The sequence below is a fragment of the Oncorhynchus masou genome, unplaced genomic scaffold (genome assembly GCF_036934945.1).
Source record: "Oncorhynchus masou masou isolate Uvic2021 unplaced genomic scaffold, UVic_Omas_1.1 unplaced_scaffold_3271, whole genome shotgun sequence".
Taxonomy (NCBI): domain Eukaryota; kingdom Metazoa; phylum Chordata; class Actinopteri; order Salmoniformes; family Salmonidae; genus Oncorhynchus; species Oncorhynchus masou.
The window spans coordinates 23,983-42,046 of record NW_027009684.1 but is presented as its reverse complement, the minus strand read 5'-3'; the positions used below and the strand labels follow the sequence as shown (position 1 = coordinate 42,046).

Sequence of the window (18,064 nt, the reverse complement as noted above, 5' to 3'; positions counted from 1 at the left end):
GAGGACAGGCTCGTGGTAATGACTGGGCTGGAACTTTAACTGGGGAGGACAGGCTCGTGGTAATGACTGGAGCGGAACTTTAACTGGGGAGGACAGGCTCGTGGTAATGACTGGAGCGGAACTTTAACTGGGGAGGACAGGCTCGTGGTAATGACTGGAGGCGGAACTTTAACTGGGGAGGACAGGCTCGTGGTAATGACTGGAGCGGAACTTTAACTGGGGAGGACAGGCTCGTGGTAATGACTGGAGCGGAACTTTAACTGGGGAGGACAGGCTCGTGGTAATGACTGGAGCGGAACTTTAACTGGGGAGGACAGGCTCGTGGTAATGACTGGAGGCGGAACTTTAACTGGGGAGGACAGGCTCGTGGTAATGACTGGAGCGGAACTTTAACTGGGGAGGACAGGCTCGTGGTAATGACTGGAGCGGAACTTTAACTGGGGAGGACAGGCTCGTGGTAATGACTGGAGCGGAACTTTAACTGGGGAGGACAGGCTCGTGGTAATGACTGGAGCGGAACTTTAACTGGGGAGGACAGGCTCGTGGTAATGACTGGAGCGGAACTTTAACTGGGGAGGACAGGCTCGTGGTAATGACTGGAGCGGAACTTTAACTGGGGAGGACAGGCTCGTGGTAATGACTGGAGCGGAACTTTAACTGGGGAGGACAGGCTCGTGGTAATGACTGGAGCGGAACTTTAACTGGGGAGGACAGGCTCGTGGTAATGACTGGAGCGGAACTTTAACTGGGGAGGACAGGCTCGTGGTAATGACTGGAGCGGAACTTTAACTGGGGAGGACAGGCTCGTGGTAATGACTGGAGCGGAACTTTAACTGGGGAGGACAGGCTCGTGGTAATGACTGGAGCGGAACTTTAACTGGGGAGGACAGGCTCGTGGTAATGACTGGAGCGGAACTTTAACTGGGGAGGACAGGCTCGTGGTAATGACTGGAGCGGAACTTTAACTGGGGAGGACAGGCTCGTGGTAATGACTGGAGCGGAACTTTAACTGGGGAGGACAGGCTCGTGGTAATGACTGGAGCGGAACTTTAACTGGGGAGGACAGGCTCGTGGTAATGACTGGAGCGGAACTTTAACTGGGGAGGACAGGCTCGTGGTAATGACTGGAGCGGAACTTTAACTGGGGAGGACAGGCTCGTGGTAATGACTGGAGCGGAACTTTAACTGGGGAGGACAGGCTCGTGGTAATGACTGGAGCGGAACTTTAACTGGGGAGGACAGGCTCGTGGTAATGACTGAGCGGAACTTAACTGGGGAGGACAGGCTCGTGGTAATGACTGGAGCGGAACTTTAACTGGGGAGGACATGCTCGTGGTATTGACTGGAGCGGAACTGGTGGGGAGGACAGGCTCGTGGTAATGACTGGAGGCGGAACTTTAACCGGAGAGGACAGGCTCGTGGTAATGACTGGAGCAGAACCTTAACTGGGGAGGACAGGCTCGTGGTAATGACTGGAGCGGAACTTTAACTGGGGAGGACAGGCTCGTGGTAATGACTGAGCGTGAACTTTAACTGGGGAGGACAGGCTCGTGGTAATGACTGGAGCGGAATCACGGAATGGCATCAAATACACCAAACACATGGTTTCCATGGTTCCCAGGTGTTTGATGCCGTTCCATTCGCTCCTGTTCCAGACATTATTAAGGAGCCGTCACTCCTCTCAGCAGCCTCCACTGGTAGGATTGTTGACATATTATTGACATTTGTATCTAAAAGCATAATTGATAAATAATTGAAAGAAGTCTGTATATTTAGGACATTTCAGCCTTACCCAGGCTCCTCCTCTGAGACCATATTTCATCTGCAGGTGCTACAAAAGTTAAACTTGAGTGTCGAACGAATCTTTACCACTCTATGTCTGGTAGAGACCCTTTTTGTTATACTTTTGCATTTTTAAATGGTTCTGTGTGTTATTTTATTTTGTTGGTTGACAGTAAGTCTCTTTGACATGTAGCCAATGGCAGCGCCACCTAGTGGTGGAAAAATGTAATCTATTAACTATTAACCAGTTAAATGTAACTAAATGTAATAGAAAATGTAATCTAAGTAACTATTAACCAGTTAAAAGAACTGCATTCCTTTGAACTTTACCCTGGTTTGAGCAACTGAACGCTCGACAGGAGCTGGCAGAGGAATGCAGTTCAATGTCATTACACAATAGGTAGGTAGGTTCTCATGGGTACTACACCTCAATACACAGACCATTCCGTTTATCATGCATCTCCATCTCGCCAAGGCATCAAGAAAAAGACAGATTTAATGTTGACCCGTGGCTGTGGGGACCGAAATGAGGTTGTTTGGACTGCTGATTGGTCAGTTGTTTGGGGTTTAGGGACGTGGCCTTGGCTCCACTTTGGGCCCTCCACCGATACCCAGGAAGTGGAGTCTGAAGGTCGTCCACTCCCCGAAGGTCATCTGGAGCAGCTGTTTGAGGTCGTCGGGATCACCGAAGACCAGCGCCTGGCCGGTGAGGTCATTGCTACGGACGATGTCTGCGTACTTCTTGGGGAGGTTCATCCTCGCCAGCTTTTGGGGAATTTGGAAAGATGCAGAACATAGAAAGAACATTTCAGTTTAACATGTTAGGGGAGGCAGGTAGCCTAGCCGTTGGAGCGTTGGACTAGTAACCAAAAGGTTGCTAGATCAAATCCCTGAGCTGACAAGGTAAAAAAATCTGTCGTTCTGCCCCTGAACAAGGTAGTTAACCCACTGCTCATAGACAAGTCATTGTAAATAAGAATTTATTTTTAAACTGACTTGCCTAGTTAAATAAAATAAAAAACATCTTTATTGTATTCATCTGAGGTCTAAAGGTGGCTATGGACCCTGGTCTAATGGAGTGCACTATAGGGAATAGGGTGCCATGTGGGACACAACCAACCCCCTACGCGTTGCAGACGTCCTCAGAGGTCATGTTGATAACAGTCCTGATGTTGAGAGGAGCCAGGTTCCTCCCCACCCAGAATTCTTCAGTCCGGTGGTCCCTCTGATCCGGCCAGCTCCCCTGATAGAATGATCCAGGTTAACCGTGGTCAGCTTGAACCTCTCCGCGTCCCTCACCATGAACTGGAAATGAACCTGGAGGATTGGAAGATGAAGATGAAGTGTTGGAGAGATGCACACAAACACAGGTCGCTGGTTCAAATCTGTCTCGAAGGCGCGTAAACGGAACAGACACCTTGAGGAACATCTCAAACATCTCTGGATCTCCGTCCTGCTCCAGCAGGTCTTCGATCTCCTCCCTCATCATGTGAAGCTCCATCCTCGAGTCGCTGAACACCTATTATAATGTAGATAATAATGTATTAATAATATATTAAATAATAATGTAGAATTTAATTGCAATAATATATGCCATTTAGCAGACCTCCCACAAAGCCTTGGACTCATCGGACGACTATCGCCGTCCCGACGCGTCATCGATCTCTGCTCTCTGCTGCTCGTCCTCCAGACACTGTAGGATCCAGCTGAGACGACAGGGCCAATGGTTGGCAAGAACGACCTGTAATGTGGTGAACATTACTGTTAATCCAGCCCATGTTTTCATTACACTACAAACTGTTGCTTAGAATTCCATTCCATGTTTTACTCTAAATGATCATTACTGTTAGTCCAGCCCATGTTTTCATTACATTACAGACTGACATACAGAATTCCATTCCATGTTTTACTCTAAATGATCATTACTGTTAGTCCAGCCCATGTTTTCATTACACTACAAACTGTCGCTTAGAATTCCATTCCATGTTTTACTCTAAATGATCATTACTGTTAGTCCAGCCCATGTTTTCATTACATTACAGACTGACATACAGAATTCCATTCCATGTTTTACTCTAATGCCGTGATCATTACTGTTAGTCCAGCCCATGTTTTCATTACATTACAGACTGACATACAGAATTCCATTCCATGTTTTACTCTAATGCCGTGATCATTACAGTAGTCCAGTCCATGTTTTCTATCCCCACAATGCTTTCAGTAAAGGCCAACAAACATATCAGACGCCCCAACCGACATACGTTTTTCTAATCTTATCATTTGTTTGACTCACTCACTCACTCACTCACTCACTCACTCACTCACTCACTCACTCACTCACTCACTCACTCACTCACATTTGTTTGACTCACTCCTCCCTCATCCTCCTCCTCCACCCCTCATCCTCCCTCCCTCCTTTCCCACTCATCCAGAATCATCCTCCACCCTCCCTTTTACCACACTCACTCACTCACTCACCACTCACTCACTCATCCACTCCACTCATTACCTCCCCTCCCTCCTTTCCTCCCTCATCCTCCCTCCCCTCCTTTCCTCCCTCATCCCTCCCTCAATCCCTCCCTCACTAACTCACTCACTCACTCCTCCCTCACTCATCACCTCTCACTCACTCACACTCCTCCCTCCCCCCTCCCTCCCTCCCCTCCCCTCCCTCCCTCTCCCTCCCTCCCTCCCTCCCTCCCTCCCTCCACTCACTCACTCTCCTCCCTCCCTCCCTCCTCCTCATCCACCCCACCACCACCACTCCCTCCTTTCCCCACTCCCCATCCTCCCCCTCCCTCCTCCCTCCCTCCCTCCCTCCCTCCCTCCCCCTCCCTCCCTCCCTCCCTCCCTCCCTCTCTCTCACAACATAAAGAGGGGTGTTACAGTACCCAGGCAGCGATGTTCTCTGGCGAGGCAGCTCAGTCTTCAGAGCCTCCATGAGCACCATGGTGACCCTGATGGAGTTGATGACCGTCTCATGGACATGGTGTCATCAGAGATGTAGTGGTGGAGGTTCCCTCTGTTACTGGACAGGATGCTCTCCAGTGCAGATTCTATCGCCTTGTCCACCTCGTCCTCACTCAGCGCAAACGCCACGTGCGCCTCCTTGATGTGGTTGTTGTCTATCAAAGGAATACTGGCCTCCGTCAGAATACTTGACGTCTCCTTTGTTTGGGGGGTGCTCTCGATCCAGGAGAGGGATGACTTCGGGCTGCCCAGGTCCAGCTCTCTCAGCTCGATCCCCTTTGACCCATGACCCTTGGCTTCTTCCGTGATCTCTGATTGGCCGCTAACGATATTGTAGAACACCTTGGGAGAGAGATGGAGAGAAGAGAGAGAAATAGATTTTTGTTTTTACACATTTTGGAAGCATTACAGATTATGAATGGCAGCAAAACGCTGAGTTATTTGATACAATGTATCCATTTTATATAGAACACCTTGTGCTTGGAGGTGTGGCAGGGCGGCGGTATGGTGAAGGCCAGGGTCACGATGCGGTTCCGGAAGGCATAGGCTCTGTCTTCTTTACTGAGACACCCGTCTGCATAGTTCACCTGTTGGAGAGAAACAAACTGTGTTCGCTAGTAATGAAAGGCATTATTGCCCCATTTACATTTTTTCATGGTAAATAATATTCATTATATTGATTAACTTTCTTCCACTGTAAATCATTTAAATAGTCAACATTTCAGTGCTGAGGCTTTTCTCAAGACCAGACCTCTATTTGTCCCTCTTGTATGCAGCTCTGGAAGATATACACTTATAGCAGTGGTTCCCTCCAGTCCTCCAGTACCCCAGTACCCCAGTACCCCAACAGTGGTTCCCTCCAGTCCTCCAGTACCCCAGTACCCCAACAGTGGTTCCCTCCAGTCCTCCAGTACCCCAACAGTGGTTCCCTCCAGTCCTCCAGTACCCCAGTACCCCAACAGTGGTTCCCTCCAGTCCTCCAGTACCCCAACAGTGGTTCCCTCCAGTCCTCCAGTACCCCAGCCCTCCAGTACCCCAGTCCTCCAGTACCCCAGTCCTCCAGTACCCCAGTCCTCCAGTACCCCAGCCCTCCAGTACCCCAACAGTGGTTCCCTGCAGTCCTCCAGTACCCCAACAGTGGTTCCCTCCAGTCCTCCAGTCCTCCAGTACCCCAACAGTGGTTCCCTCCAGTCCTCCAGTACCCCAGTACCCCAACAGTGGTTCCCTCCAGTGGTCCCTCAGTCCCCAGTACCCCAACAGTGGTTCCTCCAGTCCCCCCAACAGTGGTTCCCCTCCAGTTCCTCTCCCCCAGTCCTCCAGTACCCCAACAGTCCTCCAGTACCCCAGTCCTCCAGGAGTACCCCAGTCCTTATTCTTATCATACCCAACAGTTACCCTCCAGTACTAACTTATTTCTGTTTAATTCCCTCCAGTCCTCCAGTACCCCAGTAGAAATCCGTCTGCATATTTCAGTGGTTCCCTCCAGCCTCTTCTCATCACCCATCTTGAACAAAAAAGAGTGGAATTTTTAGAAATCAATTCCTTAACTTGAAAGCATCTAATGATTTATTATTGAAATAGCATGTCCTTTAAGGCCAGTACCCCTAGGGATGGGAGTGTGGTTAGGGATGGGGGTGTGGTTAGAGGGTGTGTCCCTCAGTGGTTCCCTTCAGTCCTCCAGTACCCCAACAGTCCTCCCTACCCACAGCCTCAGTACCCCAACAGCCCTCCAGTACCTCCAGTTCTCCAGTACCCCAACAGTGACTCCAGAGTACAGCCATGTTCCCAACTCCAGTAATCTAGTACCCTAAACAGTGGTTCCCAACCAGTCCTCCAGTGGAGGACTGGAGTACTACTGGGTTCTGGAACTCCAGTACTGTTGGGGTACTGGAACAGGGTTCCTGAACCACTAATGTGGGCAGTGGAGGACTGGAGGAACCACTGGGTACTGGAAGACTGGAGTTGGGAGCCACTGTTGGGAAGCTACTGTACCTGTTGGATAGGACAGGAGTTGGGAACCACTGCTATGGGGTATATACTTTACTGGGTATGACCATTCTTATCATTGGGAACCCAACAGTTACCCAGAGGACAGGAGTTGAGAACCATTATAGGGGATATACTATACTGTGTATGACTTATTTCTGTTTATACTGAACTCCCCTGGATTATTAGTATTATTCTTCCACAGGGCTATACTGTCAATATCTTATTTCTGTTTATACTGAACTGTAGAACCCTGGCATATTTCAAACATGGCATGTCTTCCACAGGGCTTACCATTCTCTGACCATCACTCATCTTGAACAAAACTGTAGAAATCCGTCTGCATATTTCAAATGACATGGCATGTCCGTATTAGATACCTAAAACTGGATTTATTCTCTTCTCATCATGGGTCTTGAACCAAAAAAAAAAGACGAAAAGAATGTGGAAAACAAATGATCCGCCATCATTAACACAACGAAACATCTAATGTTTATGGGGGGGGTTGAAATAGCATGGGTGACGTGGAGAAACGGATGGGGTTTAAGGCCAAGTGGGGGTGATGCCCACTAGGGATGGGGGTGTGAGCCTGCGGGTCTGGCCATTGTTTGGTGTGGTTCTGTCTGATTGGTTCATATGTATAGGTCTGACGAACCAGGACCTGGGGGTGATGGTCCAGGACCTGGGGGTGACTGATGATACAATATGTACCTGTTGAACCAGGACCATTGACTGATGATACAATATGTGTCTGTTGAACCAGTAAGTTGACTGTGATACAATATGTACCTGTTGAACCAACCTCATTGACTGATAACACAATATGTGCCTGTTGAACCAGGACCTCAGGGTTGACTGATGATACAATATGTACCTGTTGAACTCCAGGACCTCAGGTTGACTGATGATACAATATGTAAATGTACTGTTGAACCAGGACCTCAGGGTTGTGGATGATACAATGTGTACCTGTTGAACCAGGACCTCAGGGTTGACTGATATTACAATATGTACCTGTTGAACCAGGACCTCAGGCTGATTTGACTGATGAACAATATGTGTCTGTTGAACCAGGACCTCAGGGTTGACTGGATGATACAATATGTACCTGTTGAACCAGGACCTCAGGGTTGACTGATGATACAATATGTACCTGTTGAACCAGGACCTCAGGGTTGACTGATATTACAATATGTACCTGTTGAACCAGGACCTCAGGGTTGACTGATAACACAATATGTACCTGTTGAACTGGACCTCAGGGTTGACTGATATTACAAACCAGGACCTATGTACCTGTTGAACCAGGACCTCAGGGTTGACTGATATTACAATATGTACCTGTTGAACAGGACCTCAGGGTTGACTGATAACACAATATGTACCTGTTGAACCAGGACCTCAGGGTTGACTGATATTACAATATGTACCTGTTGAACCAGGACCTCAGGGTTGACTGATATTACAATATGTACCTGTTGAACCAGGACCTCAGGGTTGACTGATATGTTACAATATGATACAATATGTACCTGTTGAACCAGGACCTCAGGGTTGACTGATATTACAATATGTACCTGTTGAACCAGGACCTCAGGGTTGACTGATATTACAATATGTACCTGTTGAACCAGGACCTCAGGGTTGACTGATATTACAATATGTACCTGTTGAACCAGGACCTCAGGGTTGACTGATAACACAATATGTACCTGTTGAACCAGGACCTCAGGGTTGACTGATATTACAATATGTGACAATATGTACTGTTGAACCAGGACCTCAGGGTTGACTGATAACACAATATGTACCTGTTGAACCAGGACCTCAGGGTTGACTGATTATACAATATGTACCTGTTGAACCAGGACCTCAGGGTTGACTGATTATACAATATGTACCTGTTGAACCAGGACCTCAGGGTTGACTGATAACACAATATGTACCTGTTGAACCAGGACCTCAGGGTTGACTGATAACACAATATGTACCTGTTGAACCAGGACCTCAGGGTTGACTGATAACACAATATGTACCTGTTGAACCAGAACCTCAGGGTTGACTGATAATACAATATGTACCTGTTGAACCAGGACCTCAGGGTTGACTGATATTACAATATGTACCTGTTGAACCAGAACCTCCGGGTTGACTGATAATACAATATGTACCTGTTGAACCAGGGCCTTTATGTACCTGTTGAACAGGGTTGACCAGGACCTCAGGGTTAACTAACACAATATGTGCCTGTTGAACCAGAACCTCAGGGTTGACTGATGACACAATATGTACCTGTTGAACCAGGACCTCAGGGTTGACTGATAACACAATATGTACCTGTTGAACCAGGACCTCAGGGTTGACTGATAATACAATATGTACCTGTTGAACCAGGACCTCAGGGTTGACTGATGTTACAATATGTACCTGTTGAACCAGGACCTCAGGGTTGACTGCCAGCAGAGAGATAAAGGGGGACTCCTCATCAGAGAGAAGTATACTGATAGCATCCAGGACACCAACGATCTTCTTAGGAGCACATCGGTCCAGGTTAGTGATCTCCAGAACCACGCGGATCCTCCTCTGCTCAAACACCTCCATGAACAGGATGAACCTGGACAACAGCCACATCTCCTTCCTCACCTGGGAGAGGAAGGGAGAGATAAAGAGAGAGAGAACAGAGACAGAGAGAGTGAGAGATAGGTGGGAGAGAGAGTGGGAGGAAGGAGCGAGAGGGAGAGAGAGAGAGACAGAGAGAGCGACGAGAGAAAGATAGAAAGTTGGAGAAAGCAGGTTAGGAGCTGATTCATTGGTCAAAGTTGGTGAATTGATCTAAAATAGTGTACTATGTAGGGGAATAGGGTGCCATTATATCCTCCCCTCACCTCGTTCATGAACCCCAGTTGGCCGCTGACCCTCTCGTTGTCCAGCGCCTTTACGGACATTCAGGTCCTGGTTGAAGATCAGGTTCTTTCCCATCTGGAAGATGAATCGTATATGCTGCTGCAGGAAGCCCGAAGACGGCGAACGCCAGGCCCTCCAACACCCCGGCCCCTCTTTGGGCTTCACTCGGACCTTCTTCTTCTCCTGTTCCGTTTCCGGATCCCAGTCCGTCCAGTTCAGGTACGTCTGGAACCTCCGGGAAGCCATACTTCGCCTATAGGTGCAGGAACACAGGGTCAGGACAACGTCCTGTTCCGTGTTCACTGACTTGTTCGTAAATTCACAATGAATGTGTTATTTTTCCATCTTAATGCTGATTGGTGAACTTTTTCATGCTGCCAAAGATTCCCTCACCCGTTGTCATATTGTATCACCTTGCTTCACTGGTCCCTTTGTTTACAATTCTTCCTCGTTTATGCTAAACATATTATGGGATACTAGAACATGAATGGACTTGTTACTATGGTTCTATCCTAGTTTTGCAACCCCCAGTTCCCTACATAGTGCACTACTTTTACTCCAAGGTAGTGCACATTGAAGGCAAAAGGGTGTCATTTGGGAAACAGCCTCAAACAACCTTCTGATTCTCACCAGAAAGACGAGGACTATGAGAGCAGCCAGCAGCACGGCCAGAACCAGGGACCAGAGGGGAAACAGCAGAACTTCTTAGATCTCCACTCTGACGATGTGTTTTCAATCACCTTCTTCCTCACCTCATCCTCCCTCGTTGTGCTGCGCCACGCAGTACAGGCCCAGCTGAAGAACAACAAGAAGACTTTGTTGTCCGTTATCTTGGATGTTTCCAGTCAGAACTGGGTTTGGAACTAACAAAGCTCTCACCTCTTATTTGATTTAACCATTAGTTTATACAGGAAGTCCTGTTGAGGTCAAGGGACCTATTTTATGAGGGAGACCGCTAACCTCCTAGGTTACCAACCGGAAACCATCTAAGGTTCTGAAGTCAACCTGGTCATCTACTGAAGTTAACCTCTAACCTCTAGGTCCAACTACGAGTCAACCTCTAGGTTACCTACCTGAAGTCAAGTCAACCGCTAACCTCTAGGTTACCAACTGGGAAGTCAACCACTAACCTCAGGTTACCAACCGGAAGTCAACCACTAACCCTAGGTTACCAACAGAAGTCAACCGCTAACCTCTAGGTTACCAACCGGAAGTCAACCACTAACCTCTAGGTTACCAACCGGAAGTCAACCACTAACCACTGGGTTACCAACGAAGTCAACCACCTAACCACTGGTTACCTACCGGAAGTCAACCACTAACCTCTAGGTCATCTACCTGAAGTTAACCTCTAACCAACCGGAAGTCAACCACTAGGTTACCTACCTGAAGTCAACCTGAAGTCAACCTGGGTCACTACCTGAAGTTAACCTCTAACCTCTAGGTCACCTACCCTACCTGAAGTTAACCTCTAACCTCTAGGTCCTACCTGAAGTTAACCTCTAACCTCTAGGTTACCAACCGGAAGTGAACCACTAACCTCTAGGTTACCAGCAGGAAGTCAACCACTAACCACTGGGTTACCTCCTGTAGGTCATCTACCTGAAGTTAACCTCTAACCTCTAGGTCAACTACCTGAAGTCAACCTCTAGGTTACTTACCTGAAGTTAACCTCTAACCTCTAGGTTACTTACCTGAAGTTAACCTCTAGGGTTGCCTACTTGAAGTCAACCTCTAACCTCCAGGCTTCCTACCTGAAGTTAACCTCTAACTCTAGGTTACTTACCTGAAGTTAACCTCTAACCTATAGGTTACCTACCTGAAGTTAACTTCCTCCAGGCTACTTACCTTTTAAGTTCATACCATCACAGACCTGAATTGGTCCACTCACACAGACCTGAAGAAGGCGTGCAACCTCTAACCTCTAAGGTTACCAAAAGCACTACCTGACAGATGCACAATCGAACCTCTAACCTCTGGGTCAACCTACCTGAAGTTAAACGCTCTAAACTCTGGGTCTCCAGGACACTTACACCACCCGATGTTACAGGAAGGCCATAAAGATCATCAAGGACATCTACCACCCGAGCCTCTGCCTGTTACCCCGCTATCATCCAGAAGGCGAGGTCAGTACAGGTCTAAAGCTGGGACCGAAAGACTAAAACCTATCTCAAGGCCATGACTGTTAAACAGCCACCACTAACATTGAGTGGCTCTACACACTTACTTCCAGCCACTTTAATAACGGGAATTGATGGGAAATGATGTAAATATATCACTAGCCACTTTAAACAATGCTCTATATAATGTTACTTACCCTACATTATCTATCTCATACATAATGTATATACTGTACTTATATCATCGACTGCATCCTTATGTAATACATGTATCATAGCCACCTATGCCACTTTGTTTACATACTCATCTCACATGTATATACCTGTTAACCTCTACTGTACCTTGCCTATGCTGCTCTGTACCATCAATTTATATCCTTATGTACATATTCTTTACCTCACTGTGTAGGTTACTTACCTGATTACTTATTAACCCTCTAACCTCCAGGCATTAACTTACCTGTGTATGTGACAAAATAAAATTAACCTCTAACCTCTAGGCTACCTACCTGAAGTTTCCCGAAGCTCTCCTGCAGTGCCAGGCAGTCTCATCACCAGCCCCGCCCAGAGGAGGTCACTCCTGGCGAAGTGCCATGCGGAGAACCGAACATAGATGAACCGGACATTCTTCCGCCGCTGGTTGTTCTCGGTCCAGACGGGGTCGGTAGAACAGCTGCCTGCAGATCAGAGCTAGGAGACCAGTGATGGAGGCTTGACGGAACGTGAAGCCTTGGACCTGCCCTGGTAACTCTGCTCCCTCCTCCCTGCCTCCTGCTCCATGTGGACTAGTCAAGGAGCGAGCGAACAAGAGAGAGAGAGAGAGAAAGAGAACAGTGCGATAAGGATATATTAATTCTAGCTCTGGGCGTTAGGGGCTACTTTCTTACGCTGAGCATCCTCGTAGATGGAATGTATCCATCTATATGAAGGATCATGTTTATCAATATGACACTCTATATGACAGGATCATGTTGTATCTACCCTCTATATGACAGGATCATGTTGTATCTACCCTCTATATGACAGGATCATGTTGTGTCTACCCTCTATAAGACAGGATCATGTTGTATCTACCCCTCTATATGACAGGATCATGTTTATCTACCCTCTATATGACAGGATCATGTTTATCTACCCTCTATATGACTCATATCTACCCTCTATATGACAGGATCATGTTGTATCTACCACTCTATGACAGGATCATGTTGTATCTACCCTCTATATGACAGGATCATGTTGTATCTACCCTCTATATGACAGGATCATGTTGTATCTACCCTCTATATGACCGGATCATGACAGGATTGTATCTCACCATGTTGTATCTATCTATAAGACAGGATCATGTTTATCTACCCTCTATATGACAGGATCATGTTGTATCTACCCTCTATATAACACCCTCTATATGACAGATCATGTTTATCTACCCTCTATATGACAGGATCATGTTGTATCTACCCTCTATATGACAGGATCATGTTTATCTACCTCCCATCTATCTATAGACAGGATCATGTTGTATCTACCCCCTCTATGAGACAGGATCATGTTGTATCTACCTACCCTCCTATGAGAGGACAGTTGTATCTACCCTCTATATGACAGGATCATGTTGTATCTACCTACCCTCTATGAGACAGGATCATGTTTATCTACCCTGACAGGATCATGTTTACACCCTCTATATGACAGGATCATGTTGTATCTACCCTCTATATGACAGATCATGTTGTATATCTATGACAGGATCATGTTGTATCTGCCCTATATGACAGGATCATGTTTATCTACCCTCTATGAGACAGGATCATGTTGTATCTACCCTTCCCCTCTATATGACAGGATCATGTTGTATCTACCCTCTATATGACAGGATCATGTGGTATCTACCCTCTATATGACAGGATCATGTTGTATCTACCCTCTATGGCAGGATCATGTTGTATCTCATATGACAGGATCATGTTGTATCTACCCTCTATATGACAGGATCATGTTTATCTACCTCTATAGACAGGATCATGTTGTATCTACCCTCCTGTGTCATGTATCTACCCTCATATGACAGGATCATGTTTATCTACCCTCTATATGACAGGATCATGTTGTATCTTCCCACTCTATATGACAGGATCATGTTTATCTGCCCTCTATATGACAGGATCATGTTGTATTCCCTCTATAAGGACAGGATCATGTTTATCTACCCTCTATATGACAGGATCATGTGGTGTCTACCCTCTATGACAGGATCATGTTGTATCTACCCTCTATATGACAGGATCATGTTGTATCATCTATATGACAGGATCTCATGTTGTATCTTCCCTCTATATGACAGGATCGTGTGGTGTCTATCTACCCTCTATAAGACAGGATCATGTGGTGTCTACCCTCTATATGACAGGATCATGTTGTATCTACCCTCTATATGACAGGATCATGTTTATCTACCCTCTATGACCAGATCATGTTGTATCAGGAATCTACCCTCTATATGACAGGATGTGTGTATCTACCCTCTGAGACAGGATCATGTTGTATCTTCCTCTATATGACAGGATCATGTTGTATCTACCCTCTATATGACAGGATCATGTTGTATCTACCCTCTATATGAGGATCATGTTTATCTACCCTCTATATGACAGGATCATGTTTATCTACCCTCTATATGACAGGATCATGTTGTATCTACCACTCTATGACAGGATCATGTTGTATCTACCTCTATATGACAGGATCATGTTTATCTACCCTCCTATGACAGGATCATGTTGTATCTACCCTCTATATGACAGGATCATGTTGTATCTACCCTCTATAGACAGGATCATGTTGTATCTACCTCTATATGACAGGATCATGTTTATCTACCCTCTATATGACAGGACATGTTTATCTACCCTCTATATGACAGGATCATGTTTATCTACCCTCTATGAGACAGTTGATCATGGTGTCTACCCTCTATTCATGTTGTATCTACCCTCTATGAGACAGGATCATGTTTATCTACCCTCATGAGACAGGATCATGTTGTATCTACCCTCTATATGACAGGATCATGATCTACCCTCTATGACAGGATCATGTTGTATCTACCCTCTATATGACAGGATCATGTTGTATCTACCCTCTATGAGACAGGATCATGTTGTATCTACCCTCTATATGACAGGATCATGTTGTATCTACCCTCTATGAGGATCATGTTGTATCATGTGGGATCATGTCTATCTACCCCTCTATGAGACAGGATCATGTTGTACCTACCCTCTATATGACAGGATCATGTGGTGTATCTACCCTCTATGAGACAGGATCATGTGGTGTCTACCTACCCTCTATAAGACAGGATCATGTGGTGTCTCCCTCTATAAGACAGGATCTGTGGTGTCTACCCTCTATAAGACAGGATCACGTGGTGTCTACCTACCCTCTATAGACAGGATCATGTGGTGTCTACCTCCCCTCTATGAGACAGGATCATGTGGTGTCTACCCTCTATGAGACAGGATCATGTGGTATCTACCCTCTATATGACAGGATCATGTTGTATCTACCCTCTATGAGACAGGATCATGTGGTGTCTACCTACCCTCTATATGACAGGATCATGTGGTGTCTACCTACCCTCTATAAGACAGGATCATGTGGTGTCTACCTACCCTCTATAAGACAGGATCACGTGGTGTCTACCTACCCTCTATATGACAGGATCATGTTGTATCCTACCCTCTATAAGACAGGATCATGTGGTGTCTACCTACCCTCTATGAGACAGGATCATGTTCTACCTACCCTCTATGAGATCATGTGGTTTATCTACCCTCTATGAGACAGGATCATGTGATGTCTACCCTCTATGAGACAGGATCATGTGGTGTCAACCTACCCTCTATGAGACAGGATCATGTGGTGTCTACCTACCTCTATGAGACAGGATCATGTGGTGTCTACACCTACCCTCTATGAGACAGGATCATGTGGTGTCTACTTGACCCTCCTGAGACAGGATCATGTGATGTCTACCCTCTATGAGACAGGATCATGTGGTGTCTACCTACCCTCTATATCATATCTGAGGATCTACCCTGACAAGGATCATGTTGTATCTACCGTCTATGAGACAGGATCATGTGGTGTCTCCTAACCTCTATGAGACAGGATCATGTGGTGTCTATCATGAGACAGGATCATGGCCCTACCCTCTATGAGACAGGATCATGGACTCCCCCTTAAGACAGGATCTTGGTGTCTACCCTCTATAAGACAAGGATCATGTGGTGTCTACCTACCCTCTATATATCTGAGGATCATGTGGTGTCTACCTCCCCTCTATAAGACAGGATCATGTGGTGTCTCCCCTACCCTCTATAAGACAGGATCATGTGGTGTCTACCCTCTATGAGACAGGATCATGTGGTGTCTACCCCCTCCTATGAGACAGGATCATGTGGTGTCTACCTTCTATGAGACAGGATCATGTGGTGTCTACCTACCCTCTATGAGACAGGGGGTTCATGTGGTGTCTACCCTCTGAGACAGGATCATGTGGTGTCTACCTACCCTCTATGAGACAGGATCATGTGGTGTCTACCTACCCTCTATAAGACAGGATCATGTGGTGTCTACCTACCCTCTGAGATCAAACCCTCTATGAACAGGATCATGTGGTGTCTAATGAGACAGGATCATGTGGTGTCTACCCTCTATGAGACAGGATCATGTGGTGTCCTACCTTCTATAAGACAGGATCATGTGATGTCTACCCTCTATGAAAGTTATATATCTATGGAAATTGTGGTGTCTATACCCTCTACATGCAATAACATTTTGGGACCTATATCAACAGGATCATGGACAAATGAAACATATACCCTCTATAGGAGGATATTTTAATGATTGACAGTGTTTTCTGGAATGATGGGAGGATCATGTGGTGTCTCCACTGTAAATATGTATTACTAAAGGATCATGTGACCACATTAGATTTCTACCTCCAATGGGATAATAAATCTTATCAAATGTCTACTAATTAATACCCTATAGATGTCATGTGGGTGTCATTATGAGACAGGAATGTGATGTGTTCCTCTGTTTTTTAAAACCTACAGTATGACTGGATCATGTGTTTGTCTATTCCTCTATGTCAGTGCACTACCCTCTTTGACCAGAACCCTATGAGACAGGGAATAGCTGAGGATCATGTTGATGCCTGACATGAAAAGTAGCAGGAGAGGACACTTTAATCAGAGTCTTGGACATAGGGCCCTGGTCCAAAGTAGTGCTTCCTTCCAGGCATTTTGATAGGTTCGGTTAATAGTTAAAATGTAGCTAACAAACAAAAAAATCTACAAGATAAAAATAAAAGGTCCAGTAGTATTTTGAAAGTTATATATCTCTACATAGCATTAGGCCAACAATGGTCCAATGAAACATATGCCAGAGGATATTTCTTTAATGATTGACAGGAATAGGGCCTCCACTGTAAATATGTATTACTAAAGCATGTGACCCCCACTACATAGGAATAGGCCCTGGTCAAAAGTAGTCCACTACACAGGGAATAGGGCCCCGGTCCAAAGTAGTCAAAGTAGTGCTCTACGGAATAGGGCCCCCAAGTCCAAAGAGGTGCACTACATAGGGAATAGGCCCTGGTCAAAAGTAGTGCTCTACATAGGGAATAGGGCCCTGGTCCAAAGTAGTGCACTACACTAGGAATAGGTCCTGTTCCAAAGTAGTGCACTACATAGGGAATAGGGCCCTGGTCAAAAGTAGTCCACTACACAGGGAATAGCCCCGGTCCAAAGTAGCACTTTACGTAGGGAATAGGCCCTGGTCCAAAGTAGGTGCACTACATAGGGAATAGGGCCCTGGTCCAAAGAGATACCTACATAGGAATAGGGCCAGGTCCAAAGTAGTGCCTCCCCTGGTCCAGTAGTGCTCTACATAGGGAATAGGGTGCCATTTGGGACACAGTCCTGTGTTTGTGTATTCCAGCTGCTATAGAACAGGCCTAGTATATCATTATGCAAACACTCAGGTGCTGTTCTGTTCTATTCTTTTCACACAGCCATTATTGGTCTAGGGTAACCTAGGTGAGGCTGAGAGTGAGGGACCCTAGAAACTAACAATTTGGAGGAGGAAATGGAATCTGGAATCTCAATATCTCTCTCAAGAGAGAGCTCACCTTTTGTTATCATGGTATTGGTTGTTGCCATCGGCACCCAGAGAATAATGGTAATGTATTGCTGTTTGTGATCTAGAATGACAAGAATAACACAAATCCT

General features: G+C 46.2%; 1 pseudogene; it reads right to left on the bottom strand.

Moving 5' to 3' along the window:
* Positions 1-1,895: 1,895 nt before the first annotated feature.
* LOC135534340 (NTPase KAP family P-loop domain-containing protein 1-like) lies at positions 1,896-17,039 on the bottom strand (annotated as a pseudogene).
* Between the last annotated feature and the right edge of the window lie 1,025 nt (positions 17,040-18,064).